The 16,218-nt window shown below is 50.0% G+C and overlaps 1 protein-coding gene across 3 annotated transcripts in view; it reads left to right on the top strand.

The window, feature by feature from the left end:
• Positions 1–5,143: 5,143 nt before the first annotated feature.
• dapk2b (death-associated protein kinase 2b) overlaps positions 5,144–16,218 on the top strand; it is a 171,514-nt gene continuing 160,439 nt past the window's right edge. For all 3 annotated transcript variants that reach the window (XM_072492960.1, XM_072492958.1, XM_072492957.1), the window contains exon 1: positions 5,144–5,239. The gene's annotated coding sequence lies outside the window, so the exon portion shown is untranslated. The remainder of the gene's footprint in view (positions 5,240–16,218) is intronic.

Here is a 16,218-nt window from a genome sequence, read left to right as displayed (position 1 = left end):
TGGTATGGAGGGTGCTTGCTATGACGAAAGGTTGAGTAGATTGGGATTGTTTTAATTGGAAAGACAGAGGTTGAGGGGGGACCTGATTGAGGTCTACAAAAGTATGAGAGGTATGGACAGGGTGGATAGCAACAAGCTTTTTCCAAGAGTGGGGGTGTCAATTACAAGGGGTCACGATTTCAAGGTGAGAGGGGGAAAGTTTAAGGGAGATGTGCGTGGAAAGTTTTTTACGCAGAGGGTGGTGGGTGCCTGGAACGCTTTGCCAGCGGAGGTGGTAGAGGCGGGCACGATAGCATAATTCAAGATGCATCTAGACAGATATATGAACGGGCTGGCTACAGAGGGAAGTAGATCCTTGGAAAATAGGCGACAGGTTTAGATAAAGGATCTGGATCGGCGCAGGCTGGGACGGCTGAAGGACCTGTTCCTGTGCTGTAATTTTCTTTGTTCTTTGTTGAATCCGGAGCACCGTGAGGAAACCCACGCAGACACGGGGAGAACGTGCAGACTCCGCACAGTGACCCAAGCCGGGAATCGAACCTGGGACCCTGGAGCTGTGAAGCAACAGTGCTACCCACTGTGCTACCATGCTGCCTATTTTTCCAGTTATGCAGCTCGATCAATCCTCTATCAGCAAACCCTCAGGTTACTTGCTCACGCTTTCCCAGGGCCATTTCAATGGTACAACTCGTCCTATTTCATGGGGAGCAGAGTCACCTGGAGACACTGTCGATGAGAAATACTTTCATGAAGTGACTTTGGACCTTTTGACCGTATTAAAACAAGCCTTCTTTAAAACCCCTTACTGAAAATGCCTATTTATCAGGAAATGGAGCATGCACATTGTGGTACTAACAGGTATTGCAGTACCCGAGAGGCTGAAGTTTCATTGGTTAAACCTGGGGGTTTACCATTGGCTGTATAGTATGTAGCTCCGCCCTGATAGGCGGGGTATAAGAGTCGGTGCCGTCCCAGCAGCCCTCATTCTGTACCTGAGATGCTGGGGAACAGTTCTAGTCTGTTAAAGCCTTCAGTTGTGCTACAACCTCGTTTTAGTAGTTATTGATCGTGCATCACACATCAGGACCAGGGCGTTGAAATGAATTCCTCAAATACAAACCCAACTGCACAAGTCAAGTTAATAGTCTCCTCTGCAGAGACAAGGGGAATCTTTTTCTCTCGGACGGTTGTGCCACTCTCGAACTCTCTGCCTCAGAAGGCGCGGTGGGGGGGGGGGGGGGGGGGGGGGTCACTGAATATTTTTAAGGTGGAGGTAGACAGATTCTTGTTAGGTGAGGGAATCGAGATAGCTCAGTCTCCTGAAGTGTTCTTATTTATTATAGTCGCTGACATTAAAGGACCACTAGAGGGAGCAGTTTCAGCCCAATTGCAGCCCCGAGTCACTGGGGACAAGATTCAGCACCTATTGTGTAGAATTCCGGACTCTGCAGTGGTAGAGATATAAAACCGGTTGCTACTTAAAGGAACGTTGCAGCGTTTATACACAGGCCAAAGTCTCGATCAGTTTCACATTGAATCTCTAGCCAATTGAATAATTAAACTCTGTGCCTCATTCTGACCTATGACTCACTGGAGAAAGACTATTTTGGGGACAAGGCAACCGAATCCTTGCTGAGGGGGTTTTCGCAGTGGCGTTCAGTTCGAGTTTGGGGGAGTGCAGAGAAGGGAGGAGGCAGTGATTGTTCACAATAAGTGAATCAATAAATGACCATATGGAAATTTATTGAATGGAAAACCGTGACGAAGTATTGTTTAAGTTACGCTGTTACCTCAAAAAAGCCATTCGTATTTTTAAAAATTAATTGGCAGCACGGTGGCACAGTGTTTGAGCTCCCTCACAGAGCCGGGGAGCTGGGTTGGACTCCGGTCTTGGGTCACTGTCTGTGTGGAGTCTGCACGTTCTCCCCATGTGTGCGTGCGTTTCCTCCGGGTGCTCCGGTTTCCTCCCACAGTCCAAAGATGTGCGGGTTAGGTGGATTGGCCGTGCTAAATTGCCCCTTGGTGTCCAAATTTATGTACGTTAGGTGGGGTTACGGGGATAGGTCAGGGAAGTGGAAGATAGGGTGCTCTTTCAGAGGGTCGGTGATGACGCGATGGGCCGAATGGCTTCCTTCCGCACTGAAGGAATTCAAGGTTCATATTGTGGGCCATACAGACAAGGCCACCATATATTGCCCATCCCTAATTGCCCTTGAGATAGTGGTGATGAGCTGCCTTCTTAGACACCGCCATAGTCCATGAGGTGTGGGTACATCCACAGTGCTGTTAGGGAGGGAATTCCAGGATTTTGATCCAGCGACAATGAAGGAATGGCGAGATATTTCCAAGTCAGGATGGTGAGTGACTGGGAGGGGAACTTGCAGGTGGTGGGTTTCCCAGGTATCTGCTGCCCTTGTCCTTCTAAATGAAAGAGATCAGAGGCCTGGAAGGTGTTGCCTAATGAGCCTTGGCGAGTTGCTGCAGTGCATCTTGTAGATGGTACACACGGCTGCCACTGCGCGTTGGTGTGGGAGGGTATGAATGTTTAAGATGCCAATCAAGCGGGCTGCTTTGGCCTGGATTGTGTCCAGCTTCTTTAGCATTGTCGGAGCTGTGCTCATCCAGGCAAGTGGAAAGTATCCCATTACACTCCCGACTTGCGCCTTGTAGATGGTGGACAGGCCTTGGACAGTCAGGAGGTGAGTTACCCGCCGTAGGATTCCCAGTCTCTGACCTGCTCTTGTAGCCACAGTATTTATACGGCTGGTTCAGTTCATGGTCAATGGTATCCCCCAGGATGTTGGTAATGGGAGATTCAGTGATGGGAATGGCCATATAAGACTGAGATGGGGAGATTTTATTTCTCTCAGAGCGTTGTGAGTCTTTGGAACCCCTTTGCTCAAAAGGTAGTGGAAGCAGTCTTTCAATATTTTTAAGGCAGAACTGGATAGATTCTTGATTAATCGGGGGGGGGGGGGGGGTCAAAGGCAATTGGGTTAAGCGTGAGGTTACGATCAGATTAGCCATAAGACCAAAGGAAATAGGAACAGGAGGAGGCCATTCAGCCCCTCAAGCCTACTCCGCCATTTAATAAGATCATGGCTGATCTAACACTCACTAAGCCCATTTCCTGCCTTATCGCCCAACCCTTAATTCCCCGACTGATTAAAATCCTATCGATCTCAGCCGTGAAAATGTTCAAGGACTCGCCCTCCACAGCTTCCTGGGGTAAAGAAGATTCAGAGCTCTTTGAGAGAAACAATTCTTCCTCAAATCCGTCTTATATGAGCTCCCCCTTATTCTGCGGCTTCGCCCTCTGGTCCGACACTCTCCCAACATTTACCCTGTCTGACCCCCTAAGAATCTCATAATGTTTCAATCAGATCATCTCTCATTCTTCTGAACGCCAAGATGTACAAACCCAATCTGTTTAATCTTTCCTCATATGGCGGTCCCTCCATACCTGGGATCATCCTCGGGGCGGCACGGCAGCGCAGTGGTTAGCACTGTCGCTTCGCAGCGCCAGGGTCTCAGGTTCGATTCCCTGCTTGGGTCGCCGTCTGTGCGGAGTCTGCACGTTCTCCCTGTGTCTGCGTGGGTTTCCTCCGGGCGCTCCGGTCTCCTCCCACAAGTCCCGAAAGACGTGCTTGTTAGGTGAATTGGACATTCTCAATTCTCCCTCTGTGTACCCGAACAGGCGCCAGAGTGTGGCGACTGGGGGATTTTCACAGTAACTTCATTGTAGTGTTAATGTCAGCCTATTTGTGACAATAAAGATTATTATTATCCTAGCCAACCTCCTCTGTACTGCCTCCAATGATAATATATCTCTCCTTAAATAAGGGAACCAAACCCTTATTCACAGTATTCTAAATGTGGCCTCACTAGTACCTTGTACAGTTGCACCAACACCTGTTTACTTTTATACTCCAGTCCCTTTGAGATAAAAGCCAGAATTCCATTTACCTTCTCTATTCCCTTCTGCACCTGTACGCTCGCTTTCTGGGTTTCATGAACTAAGGACCCTCCCAAGTCGGCGTGTGACCTTTCTGCAGTCTCCATTTCAATAATAATCCGCCTTCCCATTATTTCTTCCAAAATGAATGATCTCCCATTTTCCCCACATTGAATCCCGATTACCAATTTTCCGCCCACTCACTCAACCTGTCGATTGAACGATTTATAACCTCCTTACAACCTGCCCTCCCTCCAACCTTTGTGTTATCCAGAAATCTGGCCTCGGTACACTCTGCCCCTTCCACCAAATCCTCCAAAATGAGCCATGATCTCATTGAACGGCGGAGCGAGTTGGAAGGGCTGAATGGCCTATTCCTGCTCTTATTTCTTACGTTCTGATTCCCCGGAAACATCCTCAGCACCCAACCCTGTCAACCCCCCCTCCTCCATTCCCTTCAGGTTCATGTGTATGCTTCAAGAGGACTATGGACATTTTATAAGTTGGCTTGTTTTGGGGCCTGGAGAAACGTTGCTACTGCTTTCCTCAGGCAGTGGGGTGCGCAGAGTCTGTCTTCCAGTTTGCCAGTGACTGACCGCGCGCGGAGTCGTGCCCCCCTCAATCCAGGGGGAAAGTGTGGGCTCTCGGGTTGCCAACTGGGCTTGGGGCACATTCCGGGAGGTTTCAGCAGATGATCCGCCCCGCCCCCCCATTGCCCTCCTTCCATTGGCTGCCTGACATGTCCATCAGCAAACCCCAGCCAATCAGAAAGCCAGGAGCCTGTTGGTTGGCCGATTGGCGCCAGTCGATCCACCGGTCTGTTTCCCAAACCCGCCCCCCCTCCCCCCCCCCCCCCAAAAAAACCCTCCAATATTCAGCAACAGAAGGAATCACCATTCCGGGAGATTCCAGGGCAATCCGGGAGAGTTGGCAACCCGGTCACTTTTGTCACAAGTTTCCTGGTGACGAGTTAGCAAGAGGCTGGTTAGGCGCGTTCCCGCGCGCGCGGGGGGGGGGAGCGGGGAGCAATGCGCACCCCCGCGACAGTGCGCGCACCCTCCGGGGTGATGAGTGCGCGCCCCCGAGGAGTGGGGATTGCGCACACCCGAGGCAGCCCCCCCCCCAAAACTGGACGAGATGCGCGCTCCCGCGGGGCAGGTGCGCGCTCCCGCGGAAATGCGCGCGGCCGCGGCCGGGCTCCGCGCGCGCCCGCGGGACTCCTCTATAAACTCCCACACTATGGGAACTCCCGCTAGTCGCTACTGGAGAGCCGCGCCGAGCTGAGTAAGTCAGAGGGCTCCTCGCCCCCACTCTAACTCGGGTTAATAGTTTAGCTAGTTTAATGGGTCCTTTGTTTAATTAACTGTTACCGTTTCTTAACCAGTATAACTAAAAGTGACAGGGAGGCAGCTGGCGGTGAGTAACTCTGAGGTGACCCCCCCCCCCCCCCCCTCTCTCCTATCCCTGGAACTTGTCTTGTTAGCTAAAAAAAATCTTTTATTATTAAATCCCAACCAACTATCCCCTCAGTCAACCCAGTCCCAAATCAGCCCTCTTGACCTGTGCAGAGTGTGTGCCCACTTTTCCTTGTCTTGTTCTGCCTTGAGCTGGATTTCAGAAACTCTCTGCTTTTTTTAAGGCTTTTGGAAACGTTTTTTTTTTCTTTAATTAAACCCAATAGATAAATTCTCTAATGCTGCTGGTGCCTGGGTGCTCGATTCCAGCAGAGGTTTGATCTATGGTCCCACAGGGCTTTGAACCTGGGGTTGTGGACCCAAGATGACCCACGGCGTGTTTCAGTCAGAGTGCTGGGCGCCTTAGTGACTTTAGTGCCATGGGATCTGACTGATGGTGTATACTCGTAAAGGTTCCGCACCGATGACAGTATTCGCCTGAGTCGTTGGCAAACTATGATAAGCATCAGGATGTTGCGCTGTCTGAAGAGTTGGTGGCTGACTTCACCGGTTGAGAGATTTGTTTCAGAAGGTGGGAACTGTGATAAGGAATTTCCCTGCCCAGGGGAAGGCAGAAACCCTTCCCTGCTCTTGAGGGCTGAGGAGACTTTTGACTTCTCTTCCTGGTCAGGTGTCCAGTACCAGTAACCAGATGTGGTTATAGCAGTAGGATTAGCACATTGTTCTGCCCCTGTACTGATAATTAAAAGATTAAAAACGACCAGTGCGAGTGGTTTGGGGGGACCGTGTCCGGGGGGGGGGGGGGGGGGGAGATTTCCGGGAGAGGTCGGTGGTCCAGGCAAGAGGGGAGAGGGGTCTGTCAGGGAAGGGGTGAAGGTGAAGTGTGTCCCTTTGTTGGGGGGGGAGGGGTTGGGAAAATGACCGGTCCCTCGGGTGGCACATTGGTTAGCACGGCTGCCTCGGCGCCAGGGACCTGGGTTCGATTCCGGCCTTGGGTGACCACCTGTGTGGAGTTTACACCTTCTGCCCATGACTGTGTGGGTTTCCTCCGGGTGCTCTGGTTTCCACCTACAGTCCAAAGGTGCACAGGTTAGGTGGATTAGCCATGCAAAAATTGCCCCTTAGTTTCCAAAAATGTGCAAGTTAGGTGGGACTATGGGAATAGGGCAGTGGAGTGGACCTGGGTAGGGTGCTCTTTCAGAGGGTCAGTGCAGACTCAATGGGCCGAATGGCCTCCTTCTGTACTGTGGGGATTCAATGGACCCTTTAGTCTGTGTGTTTGGGAGGCCTGTGAGTTGCTCTTCACCTCTGTCCATCACGGGCTCTATCCATCAGCCCAGCTCACCTGGGAAATCCAAATATTTCTAGAATGTTCCAATTGCTGAACCTTACTCTGTCGGAAGGTGTCCGCAAGCAAACCACTCGACTCCACAACGATAGCTGCAGCAAGGAGAGGAAAATGTGTAGTATTGGGAGAGGGTGGGGGTTAAAAACAGAAAGCCCAACTATTGTTTCATTAAAACACAGATGGGGAGAGCAGAAAATGCCGAGTTCCCCGTTGGTGAGCGATTTTGTGTCCTCATGTTCCAGATAACGTCCAGTGGAAAATGAATTCTATAAACTACATTTGAGTTCTGTAAACATGAGTTGATCCGGCTACAACTAGCAAGCGTGATGACAAAATATACACTTCTGCTGATCTTGACCCACCTGTCTGATGTCTACAGGTGTGAACTCTCGCCAGTGTGGGGGCATTTGATGATCACTTTGTTATTGAGCATTAATATAAGATTATCACAGGTACAGATTTCAAAAGAATGGCCTAGGCTGAAGGAAGAAAGTATTTCGAAACATCTGTTTCTACCAGAATAGGGCGGCACTGTGACAGAATGGTGAGAGTAGCACAGTGGTTAGCACTTGGGGCAGCACGGTAGCACAAGTGGATAGCATTGTGGCTTCACAGTGCCAGGGTCCCAGGTTCGGTTCCCTGCTGGGACACTGTCTGTGCGGAGTCTGCACGTTCTCCCCGCGTCTGCGTGGGTTTCCTCCGGGTGCTCCGGTTTCCTCCCACAGTCCAAAGACGTGTAGGTTAGGTGGATTGGCCACGATAAATTGCCCTTAAGTGTCCCAAAAAAGTTTAGAAGGGGTTATTGGGTTACGGGGATAGGGTGGAAGTGAGGGCTTAAGTGGGTACGGTGCAGATTCGATGGGCCGAATGGCCTCCTTCTGCACTGTATGTTCTATGTTCACTGCTGCCTCACAGCACCTGGGGCCCGGGTTTGCTTCCGACCTCCGGTGATTGTGCGGAGTTTGCACGTTCTCCCCGCGTCTGCGTGGGTTTCCCCACACGGTCGAAAGATGTGCAGGTTAGATAGATTGGCGTTGCAAAAATTGCGCCTTAGTGTCTAAAGGTTAATTGGGGTTGTGGGAGTTGGTGGGGGAGTGGGCATGGGTAGGGTGCTCTTTCGGAGGGTCGGTGCAGGCTCGATGGACCGAATGGCCTCTTTCTCCACTGTAGCTATTGTATGATTCGAAGAATCTGCACTGGACAATGAAAGTGTTCAGCAGACTTCTGCTTTCGTGGGTTCACTGATTCCTCACGCTATTTCTTTTTTAAAATGTTGCCATTCGCAGAAATTCACTTCTCAAAACCCAGATTTTTTTTTGAAGATTTGTGCAGTCTCGTCTGCAATGCATACCCGTGGAAACCATTATCAAATGTGTAATGTGCTAACTGACTGCTTCTGTGACCCAGTGGTTGTGGTTTTGGGGTGCAATGTGCTTCTTCTGAATTTAACATACTGAGTGGAGGTGGGGGTGGGGGTGGGGGTGGGGGTGGAGGTGGGGGGAGGAATGAATTACCCCCTTTGAAAATTTGCAGGAACACTGCTTGTGCATTGTTTCCAAGCATGCCTGGACCGTGTTGTTGAGGCCCATGCCCATGCCTGCGTTACCACCGCAGTTGATTATTCCCATGCCCTCCCATTCCTCTTTCATCACTCCAGTCTTCCGAGCACTACAGACTCTGGTCTCCGGATGTTTCAGCTTTAAACCTCTCGTGTCCTCACCCTGCCTCAGACACCAGCTCCCCCAACTCTGCCAATCTGCCTGCCCCTCTGATTCTGGCTCCCTGTGACGGCCGCTGCCTTCACCCCCACCAGCGGCAGCCTTGCCTTCACCTCTCTGAACCCCCTTGCTGCGGAATGCTCTCCTTCCCACATTACCATCTCTCCTCCTTTTAAAACCCTCTTTAAAATCGACAACTTCTGCCCCAAGCTTCCTTGGTTTGGTTCCTCACACCTCTGTGAAGGATGGCACGGTAGCACAGTGGTTAGCACTGTTGCTTCACAGCGCCAGAGTCCCAGGTTCAATTCCCGGCTTGGGTCACTGTCTGTGCGGAGTCTGCACGTTCTCCCCATGTCTGCGTTTCCTCCGGGTGCTCCGGTTTCCTCCCACAAGTCCCGAAAGACGTGCTTGTTAGGTGAATTGGACATTCTGAATTCTCCCTGTGAACCCGAACAGGCGTTGGGAGTGTGGCGACTAGGGGCTTTTCACAGTAACTTCATTGCAGTGTTAATGTAAGCCTACTTGTGACACTAATAAAGATTAGTGTTAGTACTAGAAGCCTACAGACAGAAATTTGGAAATTTATTATTAGGATGCGTTTCTTACTTCGAGAGCTGCTACATCAACGCTTAGTACTGTTGAATGCAAAGTGTTACTGACATTAACCTATTCTTTAACATCATGAATGGATCTGCCTCTTGCAATGAATAACATCAGTGTGTTTAAAGGGAGGTTGGATGAGTACAAGAGGGAGAATCAGGTCGAGGGTCATGTTAATAGAATTGGAGGAGAAGAAGGCTTGAGTGGAGCATTAACAGCAGCATGGAATGGATGGGCCCAACGGCCTGTTTCTGTGCTGTTCTATATCTGAGAATGTCCTCCTCCTCCACCACCATGCCTTGGAAGAACCAGGAAAGTTTCTCGTGCAGCAAGAGGCTACACATCTCAGCTCCATTCCTCTCCACCGCCCCTGTGCTGTAATATTTTTCACGTGGCACTTTTTGAGTTGTACCTCTCCGGGGCAAACAGTAACTCTTGAATGTGTTTGGTCAGATCAAGTCCCAGTAACCAGGGCTGCGACATTCTGTTAAACTGGGATCTTTCACTCCTGATTCACATTCTCGATGGCAGTGTGCTGGGGGGGTGACGTGTGGCCTCCAGCAACTGAAGTAAGAGCGCAGGGCTGCCCGACGATGCTGGGCTCCGTTTCCAGCCAAGTACGTGCACCATCTTGCGATCCAGGGCCTCTGATCCTGCGTGATCATACTCGTTTGGGTGTGACTTAATCGTGCAGCTTTTATAAAGAAGGCGAGTGGAGCTCTTCAACTGATCAGGCCTTACAGCCCCATTGGGAAAACTGCAGACCAACAGAATGGATGCGCCTCTGACCCCAAGGCAGTGGCCTCTAACTATAGCATTTTGTGCGTATTTTGCCGCACAGAAGGAGGCCATTCAGCCCATCACGCTGATGCTGACACTCTGAAAGAGCTGTCCAATTGGTTCTGTCCTCCGCAGCCCATCGAAATCTACTCCCGCTTCCCCTTCGGAAGCCATTATGGACACTGTCTCTACCACCTTCCCTAGCTGGGCTTCTGACGGCCGTTATTTTTGATCAATGTATCCATGACCTCCTGTTGTATTCAACATCTGGAAGCAGCCTCTGCGCCCCCCCCCCCCCACCCCCCGAACAGGCGCCGGAATGTGGCGGCTAGGGGCTTTTCACAGTAACTCCATTTGAAGCCTACTTGTGACAATAAACAATTTTCATTTTCATTCACACCGAGATTTAAAAGCTTTGCATTTCATTGGGGTGGTAGAGTTCGGTGAGTGGGAACCCCCATGTGGATGAGGGAGCCCAGGGTAAGGCAGATCCAGTGTTGGGGGAGGGGGTGGGGGGGAGGCTGGTCTATGATCTCTGGGCGCCCCTGACATTTCCAGCCTGGTCGGTGGTGGTGGTGGGTCGGGGGGTGCGGGGGTGGGGGTGGGTGGGGGTGGGGGGGGGGGTGGATGCGTTGCTTATTGAGTAAACGCTACTCACTCCCATTTCCCCCCCCCCCCACACACACACACACACACACACACACACACACACTAACAGCACCCTCCTCCTTTCATATTGGTTCCCCACTCAAAGAGCAGGCCCAGATTTGGGACACGGAGCTGGGGCAGTGGGATCAGAGGGGTAAGTAAAAGGTAGGGTTGCCAACTGTGGTTAAAATGTGTTTCTGACTTGACCCCCCCCCCCCTTTCCCAAGTCTGAGCTAACGAATCTTCCTGCGATCAGGTGGGCAGCACGGTAGCACACGTGGATAGCACTAGTGGCCTCACAGCGCCAGGGTCCCAGGTTCGATTCCCCGCTGGGTCACTGTGTGTGCGGAGTCTGCATGTTCTCCCCGTGTCTGCGTGGGTTTCCTCCCGGGTGCTCTGGTTTCCTCCCACAGTCCAAAGATGTGCAGGTTAGGTGGATTGGCCATGATAAATTGCCCTGAGCGACCAAAAAAAAAGATTAGGAGGGGTTATTGGGGTTTGGGGGATAGGGTGGAAGTGAGGGCTTAAGTGGGTCGGTGCAGACTCGATGGGCTGAATGGCCTCCTTCTGCACTGTATGTTCTATGTATCTATGTAGGTCTGAACCTCGGGCATGGAAAGTGTCGTCAATGGCAAGGGTGGGGTGAAAATGGGAGAATAAAGAAGTAAACCTGTTTGATCAAGTCCTGCTAAATAACCCCAAGCAGCCTATCAAGGTTTTACTTTTGAGGCAATGCACTCCAGATTTATTCACATCGACATTTCATAGAAACACACGCAAATTAAGTAAACCGTATTAAATTCCTGAATGTGCTCTAAACCTCGCACACGGCTAACAGTAGGGATATCGGCCTCGTTGTTTCTTGGCCCAGCAAAGCCACCTGGACAAGATGGTCTACCTCCAATGCTTAGACGTCCGGCCAATCCTTCTTCAGTTTACTGTGGTCCATGTTCACAGCAAGGAACCTGTACTGCTGAGCAGAGCGGGGGCTATCTTATTCCAAGCTTCAGGATGTTCTTTTAATCCCGTCAAGTGCACATTTACTGGCATAATTCCCGGGGAAGCAGTTGGGCTGGAACACTGCTGCTTAAATCATCTCTGCGGCCGCCGAAGAGTTTTGATGTTTGCCTTCAGAATGATAATTCAACGACCAATGCATCTTTACCATAAATCCTCACATGTTGCACCCCCTCCCTCAAAAACGTGCTTTTTCTTCCAGTTGCCACAGTGTCTAATTCTTTTTGTGCTTTCAAGCACGATTCTAAAGCTCTATCACGTTGCTCTCATTAAGGAGGGCTGGGGCAGGTCACAGCAGATGCACACATTCCAACCTAGGAAGAACTGGCTGAAAATAGTTTGGATGGGCTGAGTGCAAAATACCCACCGATAATAACAAGGTGAGCTTCCCTGCCAAGTAGCAAAATGGGGTCGGAGCCTCAATATTTTTTAACTCTGCTCCGCTTTTGCCAGAAGAAAGTTAATAAGAAATAAACCGTTCTGATTCGGAAAGATAAGTCGGGAGTTGCAACCCCCCACTGCAACAAGATATGACCCTCTTGTCTACTTGTCTAACTGAGAATGTTTTAAAATGTGCTTTTCTTCATTTTTATTCTTTTCTGGGGGTATGGCTGGGTCAGCATATCAATCATAGAACCCCCACAGTGCAGAAGGAGGCCATTTGGGCCATCGAGTCTGCACTGACCCTCTAAAAGAAATGAACCGCTGCGGTCCCTGTGGTTAGGGGACAGCCACAGTGCTGGGAGGGAGGGTGTTCCGGGATTTTGACCCAGTGAAAAGTGAAGGAACGGCTGATTTATATTTTCAAGTGGGGATAGTGAGTGACTTGAGGGCCGTGCCACTCCCATGCATCTGCTGCCCTTGCCCCTCTAGTTAGTAGAGGTTCTGGGTTCGGGCGGTGCTGATGACGAAGCTTTGGTGCATCTTGTATACACTACACTCTGCTGCCGTTGTTCATTGGTGGTGGAGGGAGTGAATGCTGAAGGTGATCGATGGAGTACTGATTAGCGGGGCTGCTTTCTCCTGGATGGTGGTGAGTTCCCGGAGTGCTGTTGGAGCTGCACTTCCCCAGGCAAGTGGGGAATATTCCTTCACACACCTGGCTTGTGCCTTGTAGATGGTGGACAGGTTTGGGGAGTCATAAACTGTGTTTATGCGGCAGGCAGTGGGGTGGTGGTATTATCACTGGACGAGTAACCCAGAGACTCTGGGCAATGCTCTGGGTTCAAATCCCACCATGGCAGATAGTGGAATTTGAATACAATAAACATCTGGAATTTAAAAAGTCGGATGGTGACCATGGCGATTGTCGTAAAAGTCACAAATGTCCTTACCTGGTCTGTCCTACATGTGACTTGTTGCTCGTTTTAGCCTTAGTTTTATTGCTCTTGTTCTATCACTTCTGCTCTTGAGTCGCCAGGTATCTTTCTGATACCGCCATGTGGTTCAAGTCCGAGTAATGATTAATAATCCAACACACCGCTTCGTAAGAGTTAAATCAACGCACATTTATTATATACAGTAATCAATACTTATACATTAATTCTACTTCTAAGCTACTTCCTACAACTAACAGGCCAATACTTAACTTTGGAAATGGCCCACCAGGTCAGGGAAACAAATGGCCTTTCGTATGGGTTCTGAGCCTGCGGGATTCGAAGCTGGTACAGGTCGATAGTCAGGAGTGCCTATCTCGTAGCGAGTGTTGGAGTAAGACTTACTGTTTCTTGCGGCTGTTGTAGAGGGTCAGCAGAAGGGCCTCAAAGGGTGCGGAGAGGAGAAGAAGGGTTGATTTGAACTTGGCCCCTATTCTTATAGTCCCCAGGGGCTCCCGCCTATCGGGGCGGACCTTGTACCTGGTTCCAAGTGATTGGACTTGGTCCCAATCACTTGGTTCGATATTCTCCAATGTTGGAGCGATTCCTTGATCGAGGGGCGGTCGTTTACCTTTCTTTGTGTCCGCTCCTGCTGGCGCCGAAAGGTCTGGGTCGGCTTTGTGTGTCTATTTTGTATCAATTGTTCCTGGGGATGGCTGATTAATATGCAGATGGCTGGGGTGTTGTGATGTTGATGGCTGCAGGTATCGATTCCGTCTGGCTTCCCCAGAGGCGAATACACTGTTTTACCTGCAGCTGTCTGTTTGAGTCCTTCCTGTTGGCTGAATTTCCCATCAGCCTCTTCCGTTCGCCATTTTAAATCGGGGTTTGGCCATTCTAATCGGGAGTCAGCCATTTTAAGCGGCTACAGACTCCAGAACCACAGCAATGTGGCTGACTCTTAAAAATCCTCTGAAATGGCCTCGCAAACCATTCTGTTCAAGGGTAATTAGGAATGGGCTGTAAAGGTGCTGGGCTAGTCAGCAACACCATGAATGAATAAAAAAAAGTCCAGCTCCGTATCTGGTCAATGGTAACCCCCAAAATGTTGATAGTGGGGAAATTCAGCAATGACAATGCTATTAATAGCAATCTTTATTATTGTCACAAGTAGGTTTACATTCACACTGCAATGAAGTTTCTGTGAAAATCCCCTAATCGCCTGTTTAGAATGTCCAATTCACTTAACAAGCACGTCTTTCGGGACTTGTGGGAGGAAACCGGAGCACCCGGAGGAAACCCACGCAGACACGGGGAGAACGTGCAGACTCCGCACAGACAGTGACCCAAGCCGGGAATCGAACCTGGGGCCCTGGTGCTGTGAAGCAACAGTGCTAACCACAATTGAATGTCAAGGGAAGATGGTTAGCCAATGTCTCTTGTTGTCCATGTTTTGTTAGACCCCAAGACCATAAGACGTAGGAGCAGAATTAGGCCACTCGGCCCATCGAGTCTGCTCCGCCATTCAATCATGGCTGATATTTTTCTCATCCCCATTCTCCTGCCTTCTCCCCATAACCCCCAATCTCCTTATTGGTCAAGAACCTATCTATCTCTGTCTTAAAGATAGATAGATACGCCTTCAGTATTAGGGGAGTCATGAATTGTACTAAACTGCACTCACCATAAACATCCCACTTCCGATCTGATGATAAAAACAAGGTGATTGATGAAGCAGCTAAAGGTGGTTGGGCCTAGGACACTACCCCGAGGAACTCTTGCAGTGATATCCTGGGACTGAGATCATTGGCCTTCATCAACCACAACTAGTCACTCTCACCTTGCCCCTTGAGTTCAGTTCTTCTGTTCATGTTTGGGGTAATGACGTCTAGAATTGTATGACCCTTGCAGAACCCAAATTCTGCCAGTGAGCAGGCTGCTGCTGAGTAGAAGCTGCTTGATAGTGCTATCGATGCATTGGTTTGCTCGCAATTGGGAGCGGACTGATGGGGCAGTAATTGGCTGGATTAGTTTGCCCTGCGTTTCGAGATAAGGATTTACCTCATTGTCAGTATACACCAGTGTTGTAGCTGTCCTTGAACTGCTTGGATAGGGGCACAGCTAGTTCTGGAGTTCAGCACTATTGCCAAAATGTTGTCGGGGCCTATAGCCTTTGCAGTGTCCAGCCTTCGGCTGTTTCTTGATATCACATGGAGTGAATCAAATTGGGTGAAGATTGTCATCTGTAATGCTGAGATCTCAAGAGGAGGCTGAGATGGATCATCCACTCGGCACTTCTGACTGAAGATGGACCAGCCATATAAATACTGTGGCTACAAGAACGGGTCAGAGGCTGGGAATCCGGTGGCAAATAACCCCTGACTCCCTAAAGCCTGTCCACTATCTACAAGGGCCAAGTCAGGAAATGTGATGGAATAACTCTCCACTTGCCTGGATGAAAGTGATCATAATATACACCAGTATATCATGGTGCAGACACACACTGATGGACACACGGTGGGACCAATCAACATACACAACACCGCAGCCAATCACCAGTGAGAGCACACGCACTATAAAGGCAGGGGGCATCAGAGTTCCCGCTCATTCGAGTTGCAGCTAGCTAGGAGGACAGAGCTCACAGCCTGCAACACAGACATTCACCATGTGCTGAGTGCATCAACTGGTTAGGACAAGGCAAAGGTCTTTAGTTAAAGCTAGTATCGTATTTACCCACAGTTCAAGTATGTTTAAATAGTTAACCTTTTAATAAAATAGTGTTGCACTACTTCAAGTGTTGATGACCTGTAGGTGATCCAGAACACCCAACACATCAGAGTGCAGCTCCAACAACACTCCAGAAGCTCCACACCATCCAGGACGCAGCAGCCCGCTTGATTGCTCCCCCTTCCACAAACATTCACTCCCTCCACCACCAATGCACAGTAGCAGCGGAGTGTACCATCTATAAGATGAACTGTAGCAACTCACCAAATGCTCCTTCCAAACCTTGAGCCTTGCCTTTTGCACTGATGTGCCGAGCTGCCCCCATTAAGGAGGGTGGGGATATTTGTTGAGCCTTTTCCTCTGGAGAGTTGTTTAAATGTCGCCCATCATTCATGACTGCATGTGGCAGGATTGTGGAGCTTCGATCTTATCCATTGGTTGTGGATCTTCACTCTCTGTAACATCCTCCTTCCACTGCTTGACATGCAAGCAATCCTGTGTTGTAGCTTCACCATGTTGATGCCCTATTTTTAGGTCTGCCTGGTCCTGCTCCTTGCGTGCCCTCCTGCACTCTTCAGAGTTGGTTCCCTGCCTTGATGGTAAGAATGAGGGATCTGCCGGGCATAATCCAGGTTGAATACAACACTGCTGTAGAGGACAGTCCACAACACCTCATGGATGACCAGTTTGGAGG

This window comes from Scyliorhinus torazame, chromosome 30 (genome assembly GCF_047496885.1).
Source record: "Scyliorhinus torazame isolate Kashiwa2021f chromosome 30, sScyTor2.1, whole genome shotgun sequence".
Classification (NCBI taxonomy): Eukaryota; Metazoa; Chordata; class Chondrichthyes; order Carcharhiniformes; family Scyliorhinidae; genus Scyliorhinus; species Scyliorhinus torazame.
Note: the sequence above shows the minus strand (reverse complement) of the source record. Positions and strands in the feature narration are given on the sequence as shown.